We start from the raw sequence: 27741 nt of genomic DNA, 5'->3' as shown, positions 1-27741 counted from the left end.
CTTTTTATATTAAAAAACACTCCTGTCAACTAATAAGCTGGGTACAAGGTACTTTATGGCAGTTATTGTTATTGTTATTATAATTTTTTTTCCTCTAACTTCACCGCTCATTAGCTAAAAAAGAAAAAGGGCAATCTGTGGCTTCCAGAAAATGTATTTAATATCCAGGCAGCTGTGGGATGGGTCAGTTACATCCAGGCTCAGGACCGTGAGAACAGGGGCCGAGCTCATCCACAACCCCCCACCCCCCAGTCAACCGGCTGGTTTGTTTGGTATTCAGAAAGGAGGGAAAAGTGCCGGTCGGTTAGATCATTCTCAGCATGTGTAGCTTGACATTACTAAAGATAACAGCATGAGAAAACCGTTAGGATGCATACCTCAGTTCAAACCTATAGGGAATGATTCAATTAAATGAGAAAAAATAAACATTTCACTCAGTTGCACTTAGTTGTGTGTCTTGCATGTGTAGTCTGATACTGTAGAGAGAAAATGACACAAAAAAAATAGAAAAAGAAATTAGAGCTTGTTTATCTTAAAGGTTTCATCCTTTTTTTTTTTTCTTTTTTTTTTTAAAGCCAAACCAATCCAAACCTCAGGCCTTTTGTTCATGGAAATGTCACTCGGCTGTGTGTGTGTGTGTGTTTGTGTGTGTGTGTGTGGCACCGTTCATCCTGTCAAAGTTTGTTCTCTGATGTGCTGATGGGTTGTTTTAAGGGCGTTCCAACATTAGGTTGTACATACATGTCGGTATAGCCTTTGCCCCCCCCGCCCCCGCCCCAACACACCTTTTTTTAAGATCAAAAAATACATTTGTGTTATGTTTGCTTTATCGCTTTGTATTAACTATGAAATAGCTATGAGAAAAAAAACTGCTGTATGTATTGGAATAGCAAACTGTGCTGCAAATGTATTTTACTTAGTAATCCTTGCTTTAAAAAAAAACAAAAAAGGAAAAAAAAACAAAAAAAAAAGGAGTCACACAATCCATGCAGACGTCTGGGTGAGCTGGGCATGGCCAGGCTGGGGCACGGGGGCGGGGGATTATCTCAGATTTTGGATTACAAACTGTAATATAGAAAACAGACTTTTTCTCTGTTATCACTGACCTAAGCATTTTGTACAGATTCTTTTTTTCCCCTCTTTGTGTTAAGCTGTTTTTTGATACTTCCTTTTGACGGCCCAGCCGCTGCCTCGCGGGGCTGCGCGCTAAAGAAATACCTGCTCGAGTAAAATGGGGGGAAAAAAACCCCGACACTGGGCAGGACTGGTATATTTCCTCTACGAGACGGAGATATCTTGCATGACTAATCCCAGGGTCACGGAGATTTTAGGGGGGAGGGTGGGAGGGGTGGTTTAAGTGGTCAGTAGTAATATAAGGGTGTATCAATTTAATGATATTTTATATGAAATGAATAGGAAAAAAAGAAAAATATGCAGTGCCAAGATGTAAAGAATATTGTTAAATGCTGTCTTTTTTTTCTTTTTCTTTTTTTTTGGAGATTCATTTCACTCGCTCATTAAAAGATGTCCTTTCATGTCACGTAGGTTAAACACACACACACACACACACACACACTCTTTGGTTAGCATCAAGATATTTCTATTTTTTATCTCAAGTGGTCATTGTAAATGAGTTGAACCAAGCACAGCAGGCAGGTCAAAGGTCAGATGCTGCTGAAGACTCGGACCCTGCAAAATCCAGCCGTGTGGCATCAGACCTCCCCCCCACTCACCCACACACACACACACACACAGCCAAAGTATATCACACACGCTCACACACACTGGCACCCGAGCTAAAATGCCATTGTTTCATCCATCACCAACCATCCAGCCCGCTGTCATTCCGTCCCCCCCCCCCCACCCCAACCCGTCTCTTTCTCCCACTCTCGCATCACACTTTGTTTCTTTCCAGATGGAGGGGGGGAGGGGGGGGAGCGCAGCCCAGGAGCTGTCACGGTGCTCTCATCCTGCGGCATCTTCTCTTTTTCTTTATCTTTCTTGGGTTTTTTTTTTCTCTCGCTCCTTTTCTTTGAAGATGTACTCTGTAGTTTTCTTTTTTCCTGTTTTGTTTTTTTGAAGAGAAATATTATTGCTCATCACTTCCATCAGTCTGTAACCTCCTCATCATTCCTCGTCTGTCTGATGCAGACCACTCTGTTGTAGTCGGTGGCGATGACTGACATGAGCATTCTAAACATGCAATAAAATGCTGGTTGTTCCGATCGTTTCTTCCAAGTCTCTCGATTTGTCTGTCCGAGTGAGGGCTTTTTTCTTTTTTTTTTACTGCAACGAATGCAGTTAAACTCACAGGAGCTAAAATGCAGAATCCAGCATCGCGAGCACGCTCGAGACTGATTTTCGCACAACAAAGTGAGCCACTGCATCAAATGAGAGAGGTTTTTTTTTACCGACACACATTTATGAAATATTTCCCCACTGCAGTTTTTGTCGCCCTTAGTACCTCTTTCCTCATTACTTCGGCCTGCAGGACAGTCCCACACAGACCCTGTTTGTGTCGTCTGCTGCAGGACTCTCATCCCAGCCTAAAACATTAAATTATCTCATAATTAAAAAGAGACAGTTAAACTGTCTTTTTCCTAACAGCAATTTAGGTAACTGCATTTGATAAGCTATAAATTGCAACCGCATTAAAAAATCCCAGAAATAATAGCGATATGGATTTGGTGACAGGAGCTAATGCTGATGACCAAGACTCCTGGTCCTGGTGTTTTTACGACAGAGGTTGCGGGGCATGTTGGCCACTAAACAGGGGACAGAGATCAAGTCTAAGCACTTTTAATCTTGTGAAACAAGCAATTACAAATAGTTGCATTGATTTGTTAAAAAGCTTTAGGTGACATAAATCGTTTCTTGCTTAGCTTATTGCTGGAAATCATAAACGTCAAGTGCATTATTAATTAAGGCCTTTGAAAGACAAGATTTAATGGAAATGATATAAAATCACAAGCAATGTTTCTGCAGGTTGTATTTCACCCAAACGCGTCTGTGTTGTTTCCCCTCACGCTCATCGCAAGCGTTCAGATAACATAAAGTGATCACAAAGGTATCAAAAGTATTTGTGTTTTAAAAAAACCCACTTAACTTATAGAGGGGCATTAACATATGATATAATTATAGTCCATAAAGTCTGATGAAACACGGGGTGAGATATACTGCACTGTCACACCCATAAATCTGAATTTCTCTGTAGGCCGCTGGTAGACCACCGGCCCAGCGTTCACGTTCGAAGCCATAAAATGAGCCTATGAGCACAGCGTTGTCTCAGTCACTCAAAGCCCTGGAGATCATTTGTGGTTTTATTTACCCAACAACAGGGATAGGAATGGAAAATTTAACGACACAAACACAATGTGCTTCATATTAAAAGACCAGAAAAAAGTCGAAATAAACATTAGAAAAATGCAGAAGACGTGACTACACGCTGGATATGAACGCGCACAGTGATTAGCTGTGAAACTGTCAGGACAGCAGTGCTTTCAGCTTCCATTTGAATGTGGAAAAAAACACTTGTGATGAATCTCAAGTCAGCAGGCAATATGTGTCTCCAGGCAGGGTTGGGCAATACCACAAAATTTGTTTTTGATCCAATACCAACTAATAGCAGGAACAGATTCACATATATTGATACCACAGTGCGGTATTGTGTGGAGAGCAGAGCCATGTGTCATGTTCTAGAAAATTTCAGATTGCATTTTCACCACCGTTAAACATTTCCTTTCACTGGTAATAAATTGGTTAAGTGTGAAACCTCTGAACTGCACATTCATATCTTCAGCGCAGGGGTGATGGAACGTGGCTTTTCCTTTTGGTGGCTGCTGCACGAAGTTATGAGTTTGTTTTGTGCACACTTGCGTGTGTGTGCGCGCGCGCTCACGGCAACGAGACACTGAAAATGATTCAGAAAATTTGCAGAAAGGATGTCGGGCCTGGCGTTATTAGAACAGGTGGACTGTAGCAGCAGATTTTGTTAAGATGTTTGAGGTGACGTAGCTGGATTGTAGAAACATTAAATCACGATTGGCACACACCCGGACTAATCGAGACTGGATGGCACTGCTTAAAAAGCTCAAATATGTGTGAAGTGGTGCTAGAGAAACATGAACAGCTGAAACTTTGTTTGACAAATTAATAACTAAAAACTATTAACTAAATTCAAATATAATACTTGAATCTCCTTTTGTTGACCCGCTTTAACCCTAACCATCTTCACCATCTTCACCATCATCTCTTTGTTCTGCTCCTTGGGAGGTTTCTATCAAAACTTGGGCAAAAAACGATCTCGATCCCAAGTGAGGTAAGTCAGAAAATGACTCAAACTTCATTAACAGATTACTGTTAATTTCTCTCATTAATCACAAATGATGCTATTTAACCCCACAGACATGCTCTGTTGCTCTATCCTGCCCTACAGACAGAAGACAGATCAGTCACATTGTTTAGCCCGGTTAGATTGCGAAAAAACAAACGCGGATGGCTGCTGTTCACTTTATTCTAATTACAGCACGGCACTGCCTCAAATAGTCAAAGCTGGCACACTCCCAACATTGCAGTGAGGCAATTAGCAGTCCTGCAGTGTTTGTTATTCATGGTTTGATGTAAAAAATTTGTTTATTAAGATGGGCTGCAGGCGCTGGTGTGCAATAGACCTGCTTGTAATTAGATTCCAATTATTTGTCTGTTTCTGATATTGTAAACTGGCACTTACCACATCAGTTAAATTGACACACTGCACTGCTTGGTTTACTCGGTAATTAAAATGTGTTCTGTTAATTAGATGATGACCACTTTATTCCAGGGCTCTTGTGTTTGGGCTCCTCGGCGGCTCACTGTTTGGATCATGAGTTGCCAGACGCTTCCCTAATCAGCCCTTGTTTTGTTTCAATTACCACCTGCTGTTCAAAAGGCATGCCTCGCTGCCCCCCACCCCTACACGCACACACCCAGCATGCACGCACGCAAACACAACAATACCACCAGGCTTGCTTCGCTACCAGCGCCAACACAACAAACAGCAATTCGCAGCTGGGCCTGCTTTCTTCTTTATTAGAAGGCACAGCTAGGTTTCAAAGAGAGTTTGAGCAATTAAAACGGAACTAAAGGATGATGAAAGTATAAAGGTGCTTATCACATCAGTTAGCGGGCCTCGCGCGAGTAGCCAATGGTAATTACACTCATTGGGTAAATAGCTTGGATGCTCAGATGTCTCCTTCTCTTGGTAACAGAGGGTTAAGGGTGGGGGAGCTGTTATATCCACTGAAGGCTTTGCTAACTGGAGATGACCACCGCTGTAATTCAGGTGCTGTGATGATCGTGGATGCACTAAATGTAGGGGCACAGTCGGTTAAAGATACGGATGCTGATGTTGTTATAGCAACCTCAATCCCCCCCGAACAACATCTTTTCTTTGAAGCTGTGGACTGCATTGACCCTCCACTCTTAGTAAAATTGTTTGTTAAGTGTTATTATCACAGCACAAGGTAAAAACTGTAGTGCTGCTACAGCAGTGGATGCTAATGAGATCTGAATATTAGCGAGTAATACCCAGACTCCATTTTTTCTACTCTTCGGTCTGTGTGATGTCAGTGATGTGTGTGATACTACACTTAATGTGGACACAGCTCTGGCTCTGAGCGCTGAAGCTCCGCCCACCTGTTGTTCATCGTCGTGTCAGAACAGCCAGTCAGGAGAAAGCTGGATTAAGAGGAGGGGGTAATGTATTAACGGGGGTTGTTAGAAACAAAACTGAGGGGCTTCTTCAAGGCCAAGTATAAAATTAATAAGGCTTAACTAATGATGCAAAGCTACTCTAGCAGAATCCAAGAATAAAACACACAGAGCTGAAAATGAGCCTAATAGTTCCAATTTAATGCAAAACTCTAGTAATGTGTTCCATTTTTATTTTAGATTTTTTTCTTCTTCAATTTGCAGAAAATACCAAACTTACCAATAAAGCAATTGTGCAAACAGTCACTGTCCACACATCCAAAGCCTGATAAACGCACAGTGCTGTATATTTGAACTACAGACTGCATATCATTGACGTAGCTGTAAAATAAGGTTTGGTTGGGGTGGATGTAGCTCAGGAGGCAGAGCAGATCATCTACTAATTAGAAGGTTGGTGGTTCAATCAAATCTTTGTCATGACTGTTATGCATTGACAACTAGACACATTATGAGTGTGTCCTCAGTTCAGATCCACCCTGTGAGCTGATTTAAAAAAGTGCACAAGTCTGGGCTTCAAAACTGGACTTCCCAAGTCAGTGCATTGAGGTGGTTCCCAAACTTCTTCTAGCATGAAAAAAAGGAGTACCCTCTGTCTTCACCAACTGTATATAAATCCTCAGCTGAAAGAAGTCCCAAACAAAACTGGCCTTCAATCCAGTCTCTGTAATGTTTGCAGAATGTTTACAGCGCCGTGCCGGTTGGGGAAATTACTCAGCATTTCTTTTTTTAACCATATGTTTGTGTGTTACTTGATTAAGAACTTCAGTGGGAACCAATGGACTCGAGGCTGTGTGCCACATAGGGAGCAGGGCAGCGAGAGACTGCTCTCCCGTGAAATCTGTTTACATTAAAGAGGGGAAAAAACTCAGAGTCTGGAGTTATTATTATAGATGGAAATTAGAAAGCGAGGTGATATTGTTAGAGCCGCACAGTTCACATGAAGTAAAATGCGGGGTGGATGGATAGGTCCACAAAACACTGAACTTAAACAAAAGAGGCCACTCTGTGTTCAATAAAAGCTTTAATGGATATTTCTTTTTGATCACAACTGATGAAAGTGCATCAATTATCATAATCGTGTTGATAAAAATACTTTCTTCTCTGAAGCTAATAAAAATATTCCCCATTTTATAAAGTTTCCTAACCTCTTAACACCCACCGATGACCCATCGAGGGTTAGGGTTAAGTTTTGTTTTCACTAAGGCTGAATATATTATGGCATTGCTGGCTTCCCCTAAAAAGATTTTCTATTTGGTTCTTCAAGAAAGGTGAAAACATTAGAAAAGCGGGCAGATATCACCAAACCCTACACTTAACCGTGATCTTAGATGGGTTGCCAATGATCTGGTGAATGTTAAGAGCTCTAAGGACTTTTACAGAACGCCAAATTTTCAAGCTTTTACACTGTGCAGATCCTCTTTGCTCCACCAATCATAATTTGGCTGCAAGCCTTGTTTCCAGTTTGAGAGTATTAAGTGTCTGGCTAGCAGCTCCTTGTTAAGTGGGATACCAAAACAGGAAGAAAAAAATAGATCTAAAGCCATCAGTACCTTGTATTTTTGTAATGTATCAAATATTTAAGCTTAAAAGTTTATAATTTTGGGGTCTGATTGCTATTTATATTTGACCAATTCTCTTAAAATCACAAAATAATATATTTCAGACAGTCTAGAGTTATTAGAATGAAGTTAGTGTAATTGCGAGTACTTGCAGATGCATTTCATTAGATTTGCTTAGTTCTTGGAAGAATGAAAACTTCAGGTCAACATTTATCATCATTCCATTTTTAATTTTTTGAGGTGAAATTGAGTCAGCAAGCGTGTCTGTGTGTTTAGACTGGACTCCAGCGTAGTAATTGAACACTCCACCCTGGCAATGTGGCGCAGCTGCAGAGTGCAGAGCCTCAGGTTTATCCTCATGTGCTGTAAACAAAGTAACTGCAGTGATGAACTGCACTGCGGGTTCACTCTCAGCTCCAGTCTCGACCGTCTGACCTGCGCTCGCGTCCCAGCGTCCGGCCTTATTGGAACAAATGTTTTGTTTAAATAATTGAAGGGATGCAAAATAACATGAATAATTACTTGCCTGCACAATTTGTGTCACAGCGTATTAGCGGAGATGTGCCCGTGCTTGATTTGCTGGAGCTTGGAGCCAAAAAAACAGAGCTTTGACTGTTTGTTTGGTTTGTTTGCAGGCTATGTCGGAGCTAAGCTTTCTAGGGTGCAGAACAAATGTTTCGGATTTGGGGGATAAATGCTGTCATCGAATAGTTGCTCGAACAACACATCCTTCAACTAAACACTCGTACTGTTTGTTTTTTCATATTGTTTGACGTGAGTGAGAGACGAGTGCTGCTGGGATTTTATGCAAGACATTTTCTATTTCAAAAGGAGAAAAAGAGGAGGTTGGAGGTAAGTGGAGGGTGGAGAAAGCGTACACGTGTAGGTCAAGTTCCACCTTATTCCTTTCCAATATTAAACACATTTAAAAAAAGGAACATTTTCTAGGTCAGCTACGACATAACAACGGTGATAGTTCAGTTATATAGTGTAGGGAAATTGAATTCTCTTCGTATTTTTAGTAAACGGATGAAAAAAGTTAAGTGCAGTGCTAACAAGGAAGCTAGCAACAGCAACTGTTAGCTTAGCACAATTTTTAGATATCGGAAGGATTTGAGATCCTTGCTCCTTCGTTCAGAAGCTGCTGCTTTGCCCTGTTTCCTGTGTTTGTGCTAAACAATGCTAAGCTACCCTAAGCTACATCATTGCTTCCATGGGCTCAGCGTCAGTCTGCCCATATAACTTTGCAACATCGAGGATAAGTTGCATTATTTTAATGTAGCTTGCTAATGTAGCGACGTAGCTTGCCATCGCCAGTGTGTGAATGTGTGTGTGAAGGGAGGAAGACTGAATGTAGCTTTGGGGTCCTTAGGGACTAAGTAAAGCGCTATACAAATACAGGCCATTTACCATTTTTTACCATTTTATTTATTTTTAAATGACAAACTGCCAACATGCCACGTTATCTCTGGCTGCCACATCCTGATCCTGGATCTGCCGTAGGCTTCTTCCTGCTAAAAGGGAGTTTTTCGTTCCCACTGTCAGAAGTCCCAAAAATTTGGAAAAAACAGGTTTCACAATGCCCAAACACTCACACCGTGACAACTTTGAATCCAGATCCCAAATCCTACCAAACTATCGAATCCAAGTCCCACCTTCCAACACACCTGAGTGCCAGAAACCGAATGTCCTCAGCGGTCCTAACTGCATTCTGCTGGTCTGCTGACAGATTTAGTTGAAGAGCAGTGTATTATTGCAGACAGTAGACAGACTGCATTTGGCCTCATTCTGTATTTCTATTCGCTTCCATCTTGCTCTGATTCCAGTGTGGGTTTATGCTCTCCTCCTCCTGTGGATTTTATTGCTTTTTTTCCCCTCCATTTCTTAAAAAAAAAAAAAAAAGCTATCATTTAAACATGTCATGGGCAGTGTTTACCTGCAGTGAACCTTGATTGAGGAAGCCTGTGACTTTACACTGATGCCCTTCTAATCTCTATGACTGGCATGCTAATTTCTCTGACGCTGCCATTCAAAACACAAACATGAAATGTTGGTTTTAGAACTGGGAGACCTGGTAGAGTGAATTTCAAGTGCTTATTCAAATATTTCATTAAAATGTAAATTTTTACAACACCGTACGTCTGGCTGTGCACAAGGCATGACTTAAGAAGTTATGAAGTTATAGCGGCATTTCTCTCTCTGATGCCAATTAACTGCGTATGGGGTGGGGGGTCTGATGGGAGGGGACCGGGGGCTTAATGTCCTTACCTTGTTTTATCGCCGCATAACAGCGTGCCAGCAAACGCATCACATGCAACAGGATTTTCAGATATTGACAGCTGAGATTGGAGGCCTGGACGGAAAAACGAAAGAGTGCATCAAACAGGAAGCCTCCTGAAGATTGGTGGTTAATCAATTCTCTTATCTCTCTCAAAGTGCAAATGAAGTGATTAAAATTAAGTTTATGCTGAAGAAAGGAGTGAAAGTGAATCAGGCCACACAGCCAGCTGCTGGACGTGCAGCTTTATCTCTCCGTCAAGGCTGGAAAACATCTCTGAGGTTCAGTCGGGGTGATATGTGGATGTTTATTGTATGTTGGAATGCATTTACTCAAGTATCTTCCTTTAAAAACCAAAGAGTAAACTCTTCTCACACATTTCTTTATTTATCTCACAACACACGTAGTGGGCTTATTGACTTAAAAAGAAGAATAAAATCATTTGGCCTTACTGGACGAGTTCAGTAGATCTTCAGTAATCCATCAGCTGGCTCTTTTAACTTTAAGTTAATTCTTATAATCAGATGAATTACGGAAGCAGGCATTTTGATAAATAATGTTCATGTTTAACCTCCTGCACCAAGAAATAAGGATTTCCCCACAGCCTTTTCAAATGTACTTTTTTTTTAATTCACAAAACTTAATTTGTCAGAAAAAAAACTTTAAGTGAAGTGTCAACTTTCCATAAGTGCTCTTTCATCTTTAAGGCAGTTGTGCTTTTAGTGACGGATGTGTGCTCCTTACGCACTCATGCTAATTGAAATTTTTTTCAAGTATTGACTAAAGTAAATTATATATGTTGTATGCACATCACCGTACGTATACTTCTTCGATGCTGTTAAGTCTGCAGTTAGCTCCCCAAACTCAACCCTGTATTTTAACATACAACAAACGAACTACAAAGCTAATAATCAGTGACATGGGATTAAGCGTTGGGGTATTCATCATCAGCGGCCATGATTTGGAGCTTGTGGTTCTTTTATACGTTGTGTGCAGCTGAAACTGTTATGAAGACCATAACTGAGGAGCTAGCGATGGGCTCAGACACTCAACATGAAGATAATAAAGAGTTAGAATATATAGCTGGGCAGGTTTAAGTTTGTTTTGAAACATGCTTCACACGCATAAAGCCATTTTCCTCATCAATCACTTATTCATCATCTTTAAGGTGTGCGCCTGTCACAAGATAAATCAATGAATAAACAGTGGCATGTTGACATTTAGAGTGTCTATGTAGCTTATACTTTGCAGGCCCCCCCACACACACACACCTACTGCCTCGATCAGACGCTGAAACTTCAGCAAGGAGCACCTCCGGGCTCGTATCGCTCGAGGTTCTTCGCTCTCTCCCCTTTTATTTCTTTATTTATTCTCTCATTTTTTAACTTGCAGGGTGGGTGGAGGGGAGTGGGGTGGAGACAAAACGGTTGCAGGTGGTGATGAAAATAAGAGCCATCCATCATTATTTATTAGGCATGAAAAAGATACACAATAATGTAATTTAATCTCTCAGCAGACAATTATTTCCACATATTGATAACGCAATGCGAAAAGTGCCATGAATCCTAATATGATGTTTGCTTTTATTGGTGTATGATACAACCAGAACAAATAATGTAATTGTATCAGCCAGAAAATGTGATTATTTGCACATGCTAACATTATAATACCAATCTGCCGCAGACAATGGTATCATATTATTTTGCTGTGCTTAACTAGTTACAATTTGCATTAAGTTATTATGTCTGGGTGGCAATAAAGACGGCTCTGTCTCCCTCCGGTCGCCGCTTTTCTTAGTTTCTCATTACAGCTTGGTGACGATTTTTAGAAGCTTTCGACTCCAACAGCCGGCGTGATTTTCCCATTTAAAGAGGGGAAACTTTCACATGGAGTTTAAATACGATTGTTTATACACATCTATATAACTACTCCCACCCTCATGTGAGCAGCAGCACTCTTTATCTATTTTTTTTGCATGCTGCTTCAAGCACAGGTGACTCTCCAGTGCTCATCCAGCCTGGTCTGAGGTTAAAGAAAGTGGCACAATAGACACAATTACTATGCAAATGATGGGTGCCCGAAACAAAAAAACACCTTTTGCATTAAAAAGTAAAATGCTTTAAATATTTGCATATAGGTGCCTCGATTTGGTTATTTCGCATCAACATCAAGACGATTAACATTAATGAAGGAGCGGCTTGATGCACCGACTGTCAGGCCACATCAGGCCACCTCTGCAACCTCCTCTGTGTTTTGCATGGCGAGGCATTCACGCCATAGTGAACTAATGACCAAGTCGGCCTGTGTAAAATTAGACCGTGCGTCTACACAAGTGTCTCTCTGACATTAGGAGAATGTTTTATTGATGAGTCATTATTAGCAGTCCAGCAGTGAGGTGAGCTCGATCCATGCCGAAGATGCAAAGTGTAATAATAAAAAAAATGCCTGCTTAATTATTAATACTCAAAACCTAATCCATCTCTGCACAAAGAATATGTACATATTTTAGTGTCTCATTTGAATTTTCGCAACAAACACACACCTAAAAACCATTAGATGGCCGTGGTAATGACAGGTTTAAATGGGCTGTTTTTTAAGAATTAATGTGTTACTGCCAGTGCACGGCCTGAGCTGAAAGAAAGAGGTCTTCCTGTTTATTCTGTTGCAGAGCGCGCAGCGTCCCACTGCAACGTCCCCGTAGAGAGGCGAGGCGAGCGCACACTGTGTGAAGGCGTCATTCTGCACCGGAGGGTAGAGGAGTGTTTGCAAGTCATTAGTGATTTGTAAATGATATTTGTTCCCATGTGACATATCATTTGAAATGGTTTCCTAATAATAACACCCACTGATAATAAAATAAGAGGGCCCTCATGTTGTGATTATGCTTTTCATAAATTTGGACTGGAAAGAAAAAGCACAGGGAGACATTTCAATATGAAAAAGAGCTCGAGATATTGATATCGACGCGAGCTCGGATGATACCCTGAATGGCAGCTCAGCTTCGGCTTGACCGGCCGGTGGAAGCTGGAAGAATTTTCAAAATAAAACCTTTTTTGTTTTAGCCTGGCTCGGCTTTGCTGTGAATAGAGAGCATCTTTACGCTAAAGCTCTCTATTCTGTGAGGAAAAAAGGGGAAAAAAAAGCTTGAACCGTTGCCTCCTTTCTTAATGACTCCTGACAAATACCCTGTCTTCCTGCGGTGCGTTTCCTGTTCGCCACAGCACAGAGCCGAGACAACTTGGCACGGGACGCAGCGCGCCTGGTGAATAGGGAGCCACGCTGTCGCTCCAACACCGTTCGCCTTGTATTTTATGAAATGAACGAGTGGCTCGGAGATCAATAGGCCCCTGCGGTGAATGCGAACAACGCCGCTGGGTCCTTATCAGGTCCCCGCTGCCAATCTGTGGCAAGCGAAGCCTGCACCTTCCCTGGATACACCATTGGTCTTTGAAATTAAAGTTGACGCCTGTAATCCAGGGAAATGGTCCCTCTACTCTCGCTTAACACCGGTTTAGTTTCACCCCAGCTGATGATAAAGCATGACAGAAATACAGAGCACTATCTTCTTGCTAGGGGTTGATAGGTTCTGCCAGCTTATCAGGAAACAGGCAGCTAACCTTCTTGTGTCTGGCCCGTGGACAAAACTGAGGAGTCAATTTACAAAAGAAACCACAGTGGGTGGCTTGTAAATAAAACCATTCTTTCTGCGTGGAAGACAAAAAGAAAAACTGAGGGGAAAATAACCAATTTTACAACCCACCCAAAAGTGAGTGAATGTATAACACAGGAGGCTAAGCGCTAGTGATAGAGTGTATTCATGTAAATCCTCCCAAGCACAGCTGCAGGAAATTGACAGGGATCTACTGGAGCGCTATGCCTGTAAAGGGTGGGATTTACATGCCTAACTAGGGCTTAACCACCCTCCCTCGAGTTTACCTGTTACTCTCTGGCCTCTGAGCACGCGTCTGGATGTGCTAAGGTTGCACTGCTTATACTTAATGCCTTTTCATCCCCCCTCATATCTGTCAGTCTCAGAAATAAACTCATAAACTCCACCGGGCCTACTCCGTATCGAAAATTGGTTTGGCGTGACGGCACATCGGAGGTTTTGTTTGTTTCCTGTTCCCCTGAGGCCTCAGAAGTTTCCACAGCAGCCACAAGATCAGCTCAAGTTAAAAACAAAAAAAAATACGTGCATACGGCAGGATGTGGTGGACGGCGAATTAGGCCGCGAGGTGCGAGTCCTGCTGCAGGACTGCTTTGTGGGTAATTGAGATCGCATTAATTCATGTGTTCCTCCTGAGGAGAAAGTGCAAGTCTTTTCCTTTTGGACAGGATGTGGCTTTGGGCAGTTCGGGATGGTGGGCGTTGCTCCTGGGCTCCACAGCCCCTCAGCTGAATCTCGGTCCCTGCAGGCAGATTCGACAGACCGCTGACGGCAGTTTAGACTAAGCAGAAAAATTGTTTGGCTTTCTCTTTTTTTTTGTTCCGCTTTCTTTTTTGTGAAACTTACATCTGTACACGTACGGCACGAAACCCCAAAGCCAAAACAGTCTCAACAAAAACATCGAAATGTTTTCTCATTTGTTTTTTCCTCTCAAGCTAAGATCCTTGCAAATGATTAAACACACACACACACACACACACACACACACACACACACACAAATAGTTAGCACTAATTCTATTAATGCTGTCGTCCTATCACACAGGAACCAAACACAGATGCAAAGTGTTCCTTTTTGCCTTGTGTGTTTTGTATTTCCCTCCTCTTCTAAACAATGATTTTCAGAACTGGAGCCGCCGCCAATAAAATTAATGGGAGACTTGCTGAGTCCATACAGGAAGTGGGCTTTTTAAATAAACACATTGTTTCCAAACTAATCCACACCCCATTGTTTACAGACTGGGCTGGGTGCAGACTGGGCCGGTCCACCTCGATTAACCCCCCTGTCAAGGCCACTCCATTTCTAAACAGAGGAGGAAAAAGATAAAACTGTCAAACAGGAGTTCGCTTTGATGTTATTTTAGGGCAGCATTGCAATCTGTTTATCTTTTGTACAGTGGGGCCTACCTGACTTTATAGCATGGATGCTACGGTTGCCCAAGTAACAGCTCACGTGCCATCTTTAAATGAGATGTTAGAGTAAAATAACAAAAAATATATATATATTTACATTTTGCCGTTGCAATGATGAATAAAGTCAAATCTAACGAAACTGCTACATTATCCAAACCTTTGATAGGTATGCCTCTTGGGCTAATTCAGACTTGAAAATACTGATGATGCATGAGATTGTAATACCCTACAAAAGCAGAGAGAAACCCCAACAATCAAATGATCCTCTATGAGCAAGGACTTGACGACAGTGGGAAGGACAAACTAAATTTCAGGAAGAGACCTCCAGCAGGATCAGGCTCCAAGAAGGGCAGCCATTTTTCTTTTTATTCCTTCTGAAAAAATCTCCACATGATTCTGAAGCTTGTCATATTCACAGCAGTTTACACAACTGTAGTTGGTTGGGCTTTTCTATGTGGAGCTTGGTTCTTTCTGGTGCTGTGCAGGTTTGTCCTTCCACAGTTGGGTTAACTGGTAATTCTAAACTGGCAGCATCTATAGCTATCAGTGCCGTTTTGGTGGACTATGTCAGCTTTGACATCCTCAGTTGGAATAAGAGTTGAAAAAATGGATGGATAGATGGATAAGCAAAACTAGCTTACTGCCTATAGCTAGCTTGTACTTGTAATATTACATCAGTCCACCTTTTGCTGCCAAAACAGCAAACAACAGAATAAAAAGCTGTATTCTCACACCTTTTTGTCAGAACCAGCATTGGCTTTCTCAGCAGTTTGACCTACAGTAGCTCCTCTGTTGGATCGGACCACAGAAACCAGCCTTTGCTCCCCACGTGTATCAATGAGCCTTGCTTGCCACTGACCCTGTTGCTGGTTCATCACTGTTCTTTACTTGGATCGCTTGTGATAGATGCTGACCACTGCAGACTGGGAACACCCCCACAGCTGCAGTTTCCAGTCTAGCAATCACAGGTTGACCTTGTCAAACTCGTCCTTACAAATTTTGCCTCCTCTGAGGACAAAATGTTCACTTGCTCTCTCATATGTCCTACCCACTAACAGGTGCCACGATGAAGAGATAATCAGCCGGATTCACTTCACCTGTCAGGAGTCAGAATATTCTGACTGATCGATGTGTGAACAATCAAGGTAGCCACCATTCTGCTCTTGCAGTCTTGGTGTTTTGAAACCAGATGTGAGGAATGAGGGGTACCAAAGGACACGGATACGGTACTCATACTCAGTGACTGTCAATCTTAATTTTTGACTCCAGTGGAAATGACAGTTTAGAAAATGAATATCATTCGATTTATTAATAATTAAGATCAAGTGAGGAGTAGGATCATTTTTTACATAGACTTCTTTTATGGAACCAGACACGCTGCCCCTCGCTGGCCATCAGATGTAATGCAGGTTTAAGGCATTCATGAACTGGCTTTATAGAGAAAGAAAACACTGAGGGGCAGATAAGGAAAACACACATTAAAAAGTAGCCTCATGATAGTGTCACATACCTATTCCATACAAAAATTCAAATAAGTAGGATTTCTTTAAGAAAAGACTTCACATCTGATCCACAGAGCACTTGCCATATACCCCATAAAATCTCTGAGTCATGACTTTTGAGCCACAAATATGTGCTAACTGGGTTGACAGTTAGCACATGACTGAAATGCTTAGAATTACTGAACTGACAACAAAGTAACTGCTATTTTAAATTCTGCCATACCCAAGAAATTTGGATTTAAAAAGCTGTGAACATTCTTATTCTTAATTGTGACAATAAAAACATGTTTTAGATAAAGCACAGCCACAAAGCTCCAAAGCCAGGCTTGTTAATATAGATATATACTGAGACAAGTGGATTTTTTCTAGTACAAGTGGAAGAGAAGTTCTTGATCCACCAGTTCAAAGTGTTAAACAAACAGGAAAACAGAAGAAAAGTCGGTGTCTCTACATTACATCCCACCCAATATGTTGCTATTTAGTTGAATTAGTAACTAAATACAGATTTGAAACAAATATATTCAAATAAAAATACACTGGCAGGCCATGTCAGAGCCAACCCAAGTATCCTGTTGAGAAATAAATATTTGTAATTCCAAAATATTTAAATATTTTACCTTGCAGAACTAGTAGCCGTGATGTTCGTTCAGAGTCAGCAGCCCAGCTGAGTGCAAAGGAAAGCGCAGAGGAAGGGTAAGCATATCTGTATTGATCTCTGTGGGGAAACTCATTGCCTGCATTTAACCCCAACCTCAGTATTAGGAACAGAGTAGTGTCTGGGGATCAACTCCTGCTGTGAGCCAGTGCCCTTGTTGAGGGCGCAGTGACAGGAAAACTAAAGCAGCATGTTTGTGAAGAAAACTAGCGCTTCAACTGCAACGCACGAACTAAAGAGAGGAAACAGTTGCATACAACTGAAGTTTCATTTCATCAAGTACATTTTGAGGTAGGGGATGTGTTGTGATGTGGGGGAAGATCAACTTGGCTCACATGTAAGTTAGCTAGTTAGCATGAGCAGCTTCAGCATGCACTTCACTGTGCAGGCTAACGATAGCATTAGCTAAGTAGAAAGCTGGAGAATTGTGACCTGACTCCCTGACTCAATAATTCAAAATGCATTTTGAAAACAGAGCAGTTTGGGGGAGACTGTTTTGCTAGTCGAGGTTTATGTTACATAAATGCAACATATCTGCTAAAAAATAAGTGTCAGGTAAAATAATCAGTAGTAAAAAGGATGGGATATGATATTCCTGGTTCCTAAACTTTGTGCTCTGTGAACAATCATGGGCTGGATGCATAAAACTGTAGATTTATAGCTGCGTCTATGTCCAAAGTCATATTTGCATACACTCTCTTTTGTCATATTTATAAAGCTGCATATTGCTAGAGTCTGTTTCAGAGGCCTGTCACAGTCTTTTCCAGTCTCTGCATTAAAGTCTGACTGAAACTAATTTTTTTTCCCCACGCTTTTTATATAAGAACAAAAAAGAATGACATAAAAGCCATTATGCTAAAAAACTTCTCAATTTTTCAAAAGTGGATAAAACCATTTTTAACATAATTGTAGAAACGACATCTCAGCATCCAGCCTCCGGTTGGCCCCGGCGGCATTTAAGACCCGTCACACTCGAGCTGTGATGGGGACTTGTACACTAAAGCACCTAACGCTACAGCCTGAGAAACATTGCATTATAACAGCACCGATGGAACTGTACCTGCATTTTTTTTGCAACTTTTAAGCAAACCTCAAATCAAATGCACCATTTATGTCAGAACCAGCCACAGACGTTCAGCTCATCCATAGTTGGCCTCTAAAGTTAAGATGCTTAACCTTATGTGCTCAAGGTTTTGTGGTGTTTGTACAAAAATAAAAAATACGTATCAAATAAATAATTATTTTCCAAGAAATATGAGCATGTTCACTAGAAACTGTTTTGTGTCAGGTTTTCTTACTTCTTACTTTCTTTCTTCCAGAATGAAGCTGGAAGTCTAATTTTTCATAACCAAATATTCACACAAGTAAAAACACAGCAAGAATACAAACATCCAGTGATTTCACATAAAAAAAACTTTAATAGGACTGTTAAAAAAACCTTTTTCCTCTTGTAAATATTAACTTTATAAAACACAGAATGTCTTCTATTAGCATGCAGGGGCACTTATGTAATGAATATACTTTGCATGATCAAATTATAAGCCCGAAATTCAAAATATGTGCAGATAACCAGAACCACTCTGTCAACCCCTCACTTATCGCCTCCTGCATCGTTTTTTTTTGTTTCAAATCCTACCAGTCACTTATACTTCCATTTACATAATGTCCGATGAGAAAAATTTGTCAGAGGGATTGCAATTCATATCTCCGCTCCGTGTGCTCGCTGGCCCTAATACTTCAGTTAGCTACCTCACATTTACATTTCAATCAGTGATTATAGCCTCTCCTCCTCTCACCCCGCGGAAAGTAAATACAGGACTTCTAAATATTGGGCTAAGCTGCATTTTGCAGGGACCAGAGGGACGGCATGAATATTCTGTTTGGTACACATTTGCTGCAAGTGCATCCTTTAATAGCTCGCTGCTCTTTGTGCTGCACACTGTGCCACTGAAACTGCCAGGAGCCTCGGACGTGCTAAAAGTGTCTTATTTTGGCTTAAAGTGGCCACCAAATGCCGTGCGACGCTGTTTAGTGTCCGGCGCACTCACTATTTACACTGATCACTCTGTTCTGTTTGTTCAGGCACAGATTCAAACATACTGCCTTATGTCTTCACACCCTTGGGTTTGTCTCTCGGTACGTTTCTGAAAATGACACTCCAGCGCACGAGCGCACTTCCTGCGTGTTTTCATACAGCTGCAGCGATTAAACACATCGACGTGGAAAAGGTCAAGCGAGTGGAAAATGTGTGTTTTGTTGGTTTACTGTTAACCGCGACTGTGAGATGAGCGTTTGACATGTTTGTTCCTTGGTGTTTTCGCGTAGATGGCTCTGATTATAATAAAGGAACAAAATGCTGTGTGTGTGTGGTGTGTGTGTGTGTGTGTGTGTGTTTTTCAAAAGCTGACACCCACACAGGCAGCTGCTGATGACAAATGCTGGGCTCCCTGCAGTTGCAGCGAAGCCTCGCACAGAAAGCAGGTTATATCTTCACTGTGCTGGAAGCCACAGTAGGAAAGTCTGCCACATTTGGAAAAGCTCACTTCCATGTCCTCCACCACTGGACGCCTGCTGTCTGTTGACTTCTCTGTCAGTGGTAACCCAATATCCAACCTAATGGGGAAAAGTCTGTCAGTTGATGAGTCACGGAGAAGCTCACGATCATTACTTTTTAATTGCTCTCCGAGTGGAGTTTTCTTCGCGTCAGGCCCGGCGCTATAAGGTGAGCAGGGAACTGTGAAGCACGGAGGAGAATTGTTTGTGTGTTTTCTTGTTTGCTTGTTTTGGAACGGCTCTGCGGCTCATCTATCACGGAGCGAGTAGAAAAAAAGGGAAAAAAAAAGAGACAGATCATAATAATCACACTTTGCCACAAACTGCTCTCCGCGGCCCTCTGTTTTCCAAGTCTGGTTACACACATGTTGGCTCTGCAGAATATTCAATAGACATTTATAGGAAATAAATTAGGAGATGAATGCAAACCATATGGCATTCGGAGGTTTATTTGTAAAGCCCCTGCATCAAAGCTTTTTCCAGATCACACCATATTAGCTATGTTTTTCCAGTCCAGCAAAATCAGGAAGGTAACCACAGACTTCCCTGATGGGAAACATATGAGCGGCAGTTCGCCGAGACGAGGAGCCTCATACATGGACGAGGCATCATCAGGGAGCATCAGTAAAAACAATTATTCCCTGCATGTCTGGATGTCATATGTCACCCTGGGTTGACTTTTATAGGAGGGGAGAGCGGTGGAGCTGCGTCACTTCTTGGAGAAAACCTTTGTAGCCTCACAGTGACACCCCCCCCCCCCCCCCCCCCCCCCCGCTAGATTAACACTTCTTTGCATGTGAGGCAGCCTGGATGCCTGTGTGGGGTGTGTGTGGGCTTGAAGACAGACAGGGAAGCAAGCCAAGAGGAAACGCCAGTGCCCAGGGTATACACTTCCACCCCTGGATGAGGGCAACCCCCCCGACTTCCCACCCAAGCATTTCATATAGGCCAGACGAGTTTACGGTTTCATGCATTTCAGTGTGACAGCAGCAGCCCTCCTGCGTGTGACGGCTCCAACAAGCAGCGGTCTGCTGACACCCGGGGTGGTTTCTCCTTCTTCGCTGTTGATCTTGGGCTCGCGCTGCACACGCTCAGAGGGCCCGCCAATGTCAGACATGGAGCTCCACACCGCCGAGAGTCCGCAGCTCTTTACCAGGGAGGTATCATTTCTGCTGTGGAGGCGCAAGATGTCAAGAGTGAGTTTGGTTTGCGGTTGCTTTTCCAAAGCTTCAAAGTCTAGAGTCTGCATTCGATGTAGACTGTGGTAGGATCCCGTTCTTGTGCCTTTTCGCCGTGCAGTCAGCATAGCGTGGGGTCAGACTCTCTTTCTGCATTGCGCACACACATAAGCTCCCTATGTGCTCAAAGTGATCAGAGCCTGCTGAGGGCCATCGGGGAGTTTACCTCGGGACAGACAGAAAAGCACTTCCAGGAAAAGAAAAGCCGGGGATTCCTGCTGAGGGAAAATGCATCAAAGCGCCTGACTTAAGGCTATAATTAGCCGCCGCGGTGCTTGAAATGTGGATGAAGTCTTTGGAGAAACTGAATTGTTTATTTATTTGTTGTTGTCGTCATATTTTTCCCTCCAAATGAGTAAATTCACAGGATTTGAGCGCGCTCAGGTTTGGCAGCGGTGCTGGGCGCAGTTGGTGTTCATTAGACGATAAAGAGAAACATTAGAGGTGCCATGTCACAGAAAATTACTTAGTTTGGGGGAAGAAAGTGTTTAATTTTTCCCTTAGTTCTGTCTTTCAGGTTACGTAAGCGATTCAGTCCACTTTCTGATGATGTATGATATCCTAACCTAATACAAATGTCTCCTGTCTAGTAGTCCAGCCCCGCCAGCGCCCACGCTGCTGGCTTTCTTAAAAACCATGGCCTTCAGAAAAAACTTGGTGTTGTCCTCCCTTGAGAGAGAACAGAGGAAAAAAATCCTCTGTTCTGCTGACAGCTCTCCGCTTCACCAGCTTTTTTTTTTTGAATAAAACGATTTATAGATATTTAAAAATTTATTGATGTTTTCATGCTCTGTATGTGTGTGCGGAGATTTTATAATAAGGCACATTCGACAGCATGTTCCCCATTGTAAAATAATCTCCGGTGCCACGGATTTCATGAAAAGGAAAACATTACTAACAGCATGAACATTTTTTTAAGTATGAATGATATTTGCACAAGTCAAACTGTTTCACAGCTCTGGTTTAATGTGGAACCGTGTTCCAACTAAGCTCTGCTGTCAGAGCGCCCAGGGACCGCAGCCATCGGCTCACATGGAAGTGCTTCGGCTCAGTTTACTTTGGCTACTCTATACGTTGCACCTTTGCAGCACCTCATCAACACAACAAGAAACAGAGAAAGTCGTTTCTTGGCAGCCGAGGAGCCGCCTCTCAATCGGTGGAAGCACGGCTGCCGTCGCTGTGTGGGAAACGTGCGACTTCCCCCGTCGAGTTAGCTTTATCAAATCTTTACGCTGCCATGTTTCTCGACACAGGATCAAATAACATTTAACTCTTATTTTCTTTTCTAGCATATGAAGTCAGTATGCAAAAGCTTAAGAAAAGCCACCTCACCACATGGGAGAAACTAAAGATAACTCTGACAGATTTAAATGTGAAACAGGTATTTGTGTGCTGTCGAAACCAGAAGAAGTGCTCATAAATATTCTTCCTTCAGCAAGTCGGAGTGATTGGATCCATAAGGTGGGTAAATTTGTTTCTGTTTTTTCATCTAGAAAGGCAGAAGGCAGTAGCAACTGGTTGCTTAGAGAGGCCTGCCAAGTCCAATGATATTCTTGGGTTTGGATCAAGTTTCCCTAAATATGGACAACAGATTCATGCTTTTAAAAATAACACATTTATATTGTGCCACAATGAAAGGAAGGATATTTGGAAATCATAACATGTTAACACTAAAAAAATCCACAAAAAAGACTCCAGATGACAAGAAATCCATTGAGTTTGTGACTGTGTGCGTCTCATCGTAGCTTCGTGTGTTCATGATAATCGGCAACGACCCACGGGAGAATTGACTTTAACAAGGAGACGTACTGGCAATTTAGCACCAATTTATTTAGCGTTTGTGACACCTAAACAATAACTTCATGTCAGCTACATGATAAATTCATGAATACTGATTCAGTCCTTATGTCAGCTTTCATTAGCCGCGCGTGCGAGCTCGCTATCACTTCTGGTATGAAGCTGTGAAAAAATGCATTTGCACAACGTACAATAGTCGCGGAGAAAAAAACAAGATAAATGTTTTGCTTTTAGTGATGTCATGCCTGTGAATGTATCTGCAACTCAGATGCATTTAAACATTCTTGGCACTTAAGAGTTCTTTATTGGACGTGAGACGCATGAATTTGATCATCCATTTGTTCAAATGTGGGGGGAAAAGGCAGCTTATCACAACTGATACTTGCATTTTGCTCCACCAGTGTCCTTTTTCATGGCCTCTTCCAGTGGAATTGACACTCTCAAGTGTTGATGTTGCTTTGCTGAAGGAAGCAGCAGGATGAATATGGAGCTTTACAGGATTATTCAGTGTGATCTGATTTCACCAAATGCAATAAAAAAAAAATTGGACCACATTTCATTATTCAGCAGAACAACTCTCCCAAACACAGAGCCAAAGCAAACAGAAAGCTTTTCATGGAGAAGAGGTGGGATATTCTGGCCAAGTCATTCACATGATCTGACTGAGCTGCATTCCAAGTGAAAACCAAAGTAAATGAGCTAAGAGTGACTCGGAGCGCATCTTCAGGGAGAATACAAGCATCCGCTGGTCTCTGTGGGTAAAATGTTTAATGAAGTCAATGACTGAAAAGCAATGTTCTGGGAACAGATTTTATTAAATGCCTAAATTTCGAGTAGATTTAGATCTGAAACATCTGGGAAATGTAGCCTTTCTAAACAAACACCGCTCAAATTAAAGCTAAAGTTTGGAGCTTTCATCTAGTATCCAAGATTTGGCATTAAGAAAAAAAACCCAGCTCAACAGTTGACATACTTACACTCTGGACTGTATCTTCAAAGCAAGATGCTATATAAAAAAAAATATATACAATTAAATCACAACAGCTGGCTCAAAGTGCTTTATATTGTAAGGTAAAGATCCTACAATAGCAGAGAGAGAAAGCCCCATCAGACAATCTCCTATAAACAAGCATTTGGCAGCAGTGGGAAGGAAAAAGTCCCTTTTAACAGGAAGAAACCTCAGCAGGTAGGGGCGGCCTAGATATATCTGAATAACTCAGGGAGGTTTCAGGGTCACCTGGTCAAGCCCTAACTATAAGTTTTATCAAAAGGGAAAGTTTTAAGCCTAATCCTAAAAGTAGGGACAGCGTCTGTCTCCTGAATCCAAACTGGGAGCTGGTTCCAAAGAGGAGTGGCCTGAAAACTCAAGGCTCTGCCTCCCAGTTTTTAAACAAAACAACTCAGTAAAGTTGCTCCACATCATCGCCTCTGTTTGGTTTCTTGCGTGTGAACTGAGTTACGTTTGAACCATCGATTTCTTTTTTCACTCAATAATGAGACGCTGAGTGTCCCTTGAATTTCCCTTGATATTGTCTCGCTTATTTGCTCTTCCATTCAACTCCACTTGAACATCATTTCCCAAATAACACGCACAAAACGCACTGATCCTCATCCTTACTTAAACCCCTCTCACATTAATCATCAGTTCATCAGATCACTTGTCTTTGTGTTTGCCTCTCACGACAGATGAGTCACCTCCAAATAACGTCTTCATCGCACAAGTGCCGAGAGCAGAAAGCCTCACAGTTACCCGTTTCTTTAACCAATGTCACCATCTGACAGCCTTTCAAAGTCAAACGTAGCGTCTGCTTCAATAATTGAAGCTGTTTGTATTTCAAATAGAATATTTCATTTACAAAAAAGAAGAAGAAGAAGAAGTAGTCATATGTAGAGCAATATCGCTGGATAGACAGCTTTACATTAATGATAGAAAAGAGTTACTGCAGCAGGCGCACCCCCCACCTTTGAAACTGATTATATTTTATGATTAAAAGAATAAAACTAACTGAATAACCCTGAAAAACTCCAGTTTTTATTGACATTTTTTTTAACCACAGTGGATTTTGGCTTGCAAACAACACGGGCGATTCTGTTATTGTTGTATTCTTTAGATCAAAGGAGGCTTTAATAAGGCCATTATAAATACATCTGAAAATTCACTCTGATATTCAGCAAACAAATCAATACAGGATGTGCACCATTCATTGGTCTTTTATTGCAGCACTGTAGGCCGTCTCTGAGGTACCACAGAATAATGAAGAAAAACCACGCAGGGCTTCTGTGCCCCCGCTGTGTTCAAAGTCAGTCATATCCATACTTTATAATTGAAATAAAGGTAATTTCTCCATCCATTTGAGCTGCGCCTTGCATTCTTCTGGTGTTGAATAAAATAAACATGCAATCATCAGGTGGCGTTTCTTAAAGAATAAAGAGACAATTTGTGGTCATTTCATTAGACAGTGGCAGGCTTCGCTGTCCCTCCGTGCTGCTGAACCCAGAGGTGAAGCTGCCCTGGACTCACTCATAACTGACTGGCTGACATTTCAGCCATGAAACTGTGAATCAGCATGATACACCGTATTGATCTCTTTTACTACCAGTACATTTATTTGAAGCCATGGCTCAGGTGGTGCTTGACCAGCACTTTGAGTCCTGGGTGCCTCCACCTGCCGATGTGCCCTCCAGAGTGACCCTGGACCTCGTCCACTTGCTCGTCGACGAAACCTTAGCTACAGTTAAAAACGGTAATATATTGGTGCAGACCAACACCATATCCTCATCATTTATTAAACAGCCATAGCAAAGCATGTCCCTTAACCTGTAACCTCTGTTACTACTGAAGCACAATGATGGCTGATCTGGCCTCAATGCCCCAGTCCCTCACCGCACTTTATTCCTTTGCAATATTGATGAGCTTGTAGCCCCCTTAGTATAGGAGCATGGCCTAAAAGCCCCCTCTCCTGGACCCGAGACCAGTGTAAGAGGGAAGGTGAGTCCTGTGGGCACCATGGGTATCTGTGGGTTATAGTTGGCGGTAAGAGGAAGGAGAAAAATGTGAAACAAGCTTGATATTCCATGAACACCTGCATAAAAACAGCAGGATGGCAGTTTGTTGGCATGAGACTAGAATCTGTTTGTTAAATTTGATCAATGGAACTCAAACATGGAGACATGGAAACCAGAAGCTCTTTCTTTATTATTCCTGATATATTATGAAACTTCATTTGTAAATTTGAATAAATAAGATGAAGTATTTGTCATTTCTTGTGTCGGTCAAGCATCAAATTGACTTACACAACTTGAAATTACTCCCCTTTGTTCTGCTTCCAGTCTCAGTTCCTGCTTTCTGTGATTACCCGTTCAACCCCTCACTACATTTTATACACTTTTCTCAGACAGGCATGAACATTTTCACACTTTTCTCTCTTTTTAAACACTCTCAAAGTTCAAACCTTCGTAGAAAAATAAATATGGAATGAAACCAAAGATCAAACCCTGTTTTCAGGTCCAGAACATGGAAATAGAGCTGCTGCCAGAGAATTCAACATTAATGAATCAATGGTATGGAAAGTGGAGGAAGCAAGAAGAATGAGCTGAGTAAAGTTTGACTTATCAGACTGTTTTGTTTTGCTTAATGCGCCTTATAATCCAGAAAATATGGTAACTTCTACCGTCCTTTAGCATGTCCAGAAGCAGTGTTGGGCAAGTTATTTTGAAAAAGTAATTAATTATAGTTACTAGTTACTTCTTCAAAAAAGTAACTGAGTTAATAACTGAGTTACAATATTCTAAAAGTAATTAATTACTTGAAAAGTAACTATTGCGTTACTTTAAAAAAAAACAAAAAAACATTTAACCCTCTGGGGTCCAGGGTGTAATTGGCCATTTTTAACCACTTTTGATGTTTCCTCCACATTTTACCTTTAAAACTATTTACTTTGCCTTGTTTGGTATCATCGTTTTCAGCACAACCTCACGTGTCTGAATTTACAGTTATGTTTTCATTTTGACATACTGTATTAACACAATTGATCTAAAATCAGAAAACAAAAACAAAATCAGAGTAGAAAAAGTTATATTTTTACTGTAACAACCACAAACATGTTTAATGAATCATATTTCATAACTTTAAATGCAAATATAAATTGTCGATTTTAAAATCCTATGCAATAGTAACAGACCGCATTTTCTTCTTAGTAACTGTAACGGCGCTGTAACGATAGGAATAGTAATTAGTTAGATTACTCGTTACTGAAAAAAGTAACGCCGTTAGCAACGCCGTTACTTGTAACGCCGTTATTCCCATCACTGTCCAGAAGTCCAACTTTTTGTGTGATGGTTAGCATCTTCCTCTGCCTGGGTTTTACTGCAGATGTCTTTTTGACGGTGCAAAAGGTTTTGTCGACATTGTTGTGTTTGTTGGGGAGTAAACCTACAAACATACAGTACAGGATTCCAGAGTCACACTGCTAGTGATCGAAGATTTATGTGAATTTGACAAGCTGGATGCATTCTGTACTGTACAGCAGACACAGCACAGAGGAGATTGATTGACAATGGTCTACAGCCAATCAGGACACAGAGCACAATGCGCTGTAAGAAAAAAACAGCATGCAAAATTGCAAAAAAAAACCCATCAGAAACAGCGAGGCTGCGAAAGGTGAACCGCATTATAGTGAGGGACTACTGTACACACTCCTGCATCCTCTCTGATACCTCTCAGACTGTCTTGTGGTCAAGCTTTCCAGCAGCTTCTAGTAAGCCTAACAGACTACCTTCTCTGTACTTTTTGGACATTGCCCTTTGCTGCGGTTCTTTTCTACCCTAACTGATCAGCAGTTAATGTCATTTTGGCTTCCTGGATTTTCATTTTGGACTTTACTCTGGCTAATCTTGTCTCTGGTTACACCAACCCCCCTACAGACCACCATCACATATGGGAGGCCGTAGTTGCTATGATGATGATTTTATTCCCATCAACTGATGACACCAACATAACACTACAATCAAATGAAAGGTCTTCCTCTAAAGTACAGTCTTAGACTTAAAGTAGATCCAGGCTTGTGTGTCATTTATCTGGGGAAGGTAGCCATCTGCTGGACTATGTTCTGCTGAGAATCACTGAACCCTTCATGTAGATGAGTCTTTCATTCATATCACCGGCCTAAATATTGTTGCAGATATCTTTACATGCCTCCTTGGCATGTAGAGCTGTGTGTGTCCTCTTTCAGTGGGATAATGTGGCCTCTTACATGTAGTTGTTTTGGGAATCTAACACAAGTTCAGTCTGTATTGCAGTCAAGCTTTCCAGCAAGTTCTTGTGACCATGCCA

At 41.6% G+C, this 27741-nt stretch overlaps 1 long non-coding RNA gene across 1 annotated transcript in view; it reads right to left on the bottom strand.

Moving 5' to 3' along the window:
• Nucleotides 1-1962: 1962 nt before the first annotated feature.
• LOC146519100 (uncharacterized) overlaps nucleotides 1963-27741 on the bottom strand; it is a 47617-nt gene continuing 21838 nt past the window's right edge. The window contains exons 1-2 of the long non-coding RNA XR_014874266.1: nucleotides 14659-27741; nucleotides 1963-14554 (exon numbers count right to left, since the gene is read on the bottom strand). The exon at nucleotides 14659-27741 is cut by the window's right edge and continues 21838 nt beyond it. This is a non-coding gene — a long non-coding RNA (uncharacterized LOC146519100). The remainder of the gene's footprint in view (nucleotides 14555-14658) is intronic.

The sequence above is a fragment of the Neolamprologus multifasciatus genome, chromosome 5 (genome assembly GCF_963576455.1).
Source record: "Neolamprologus multifasciatus chromosome 5, fNeoMul1.2, whole genome shotgun sequence".
NCBI classification, from domain to species: Eukaryota; Metazoa; Chordata; class Actinopteri; order Cichliformes; family Cichlidae; genus Neolamprologus; species Neolamprologus multifasciatus.
The sequence above is the reverse complement of the archived record's forward strand: the minus strand, read 5'-3'. Positions and strand labels throughout refer to the sequence as shown.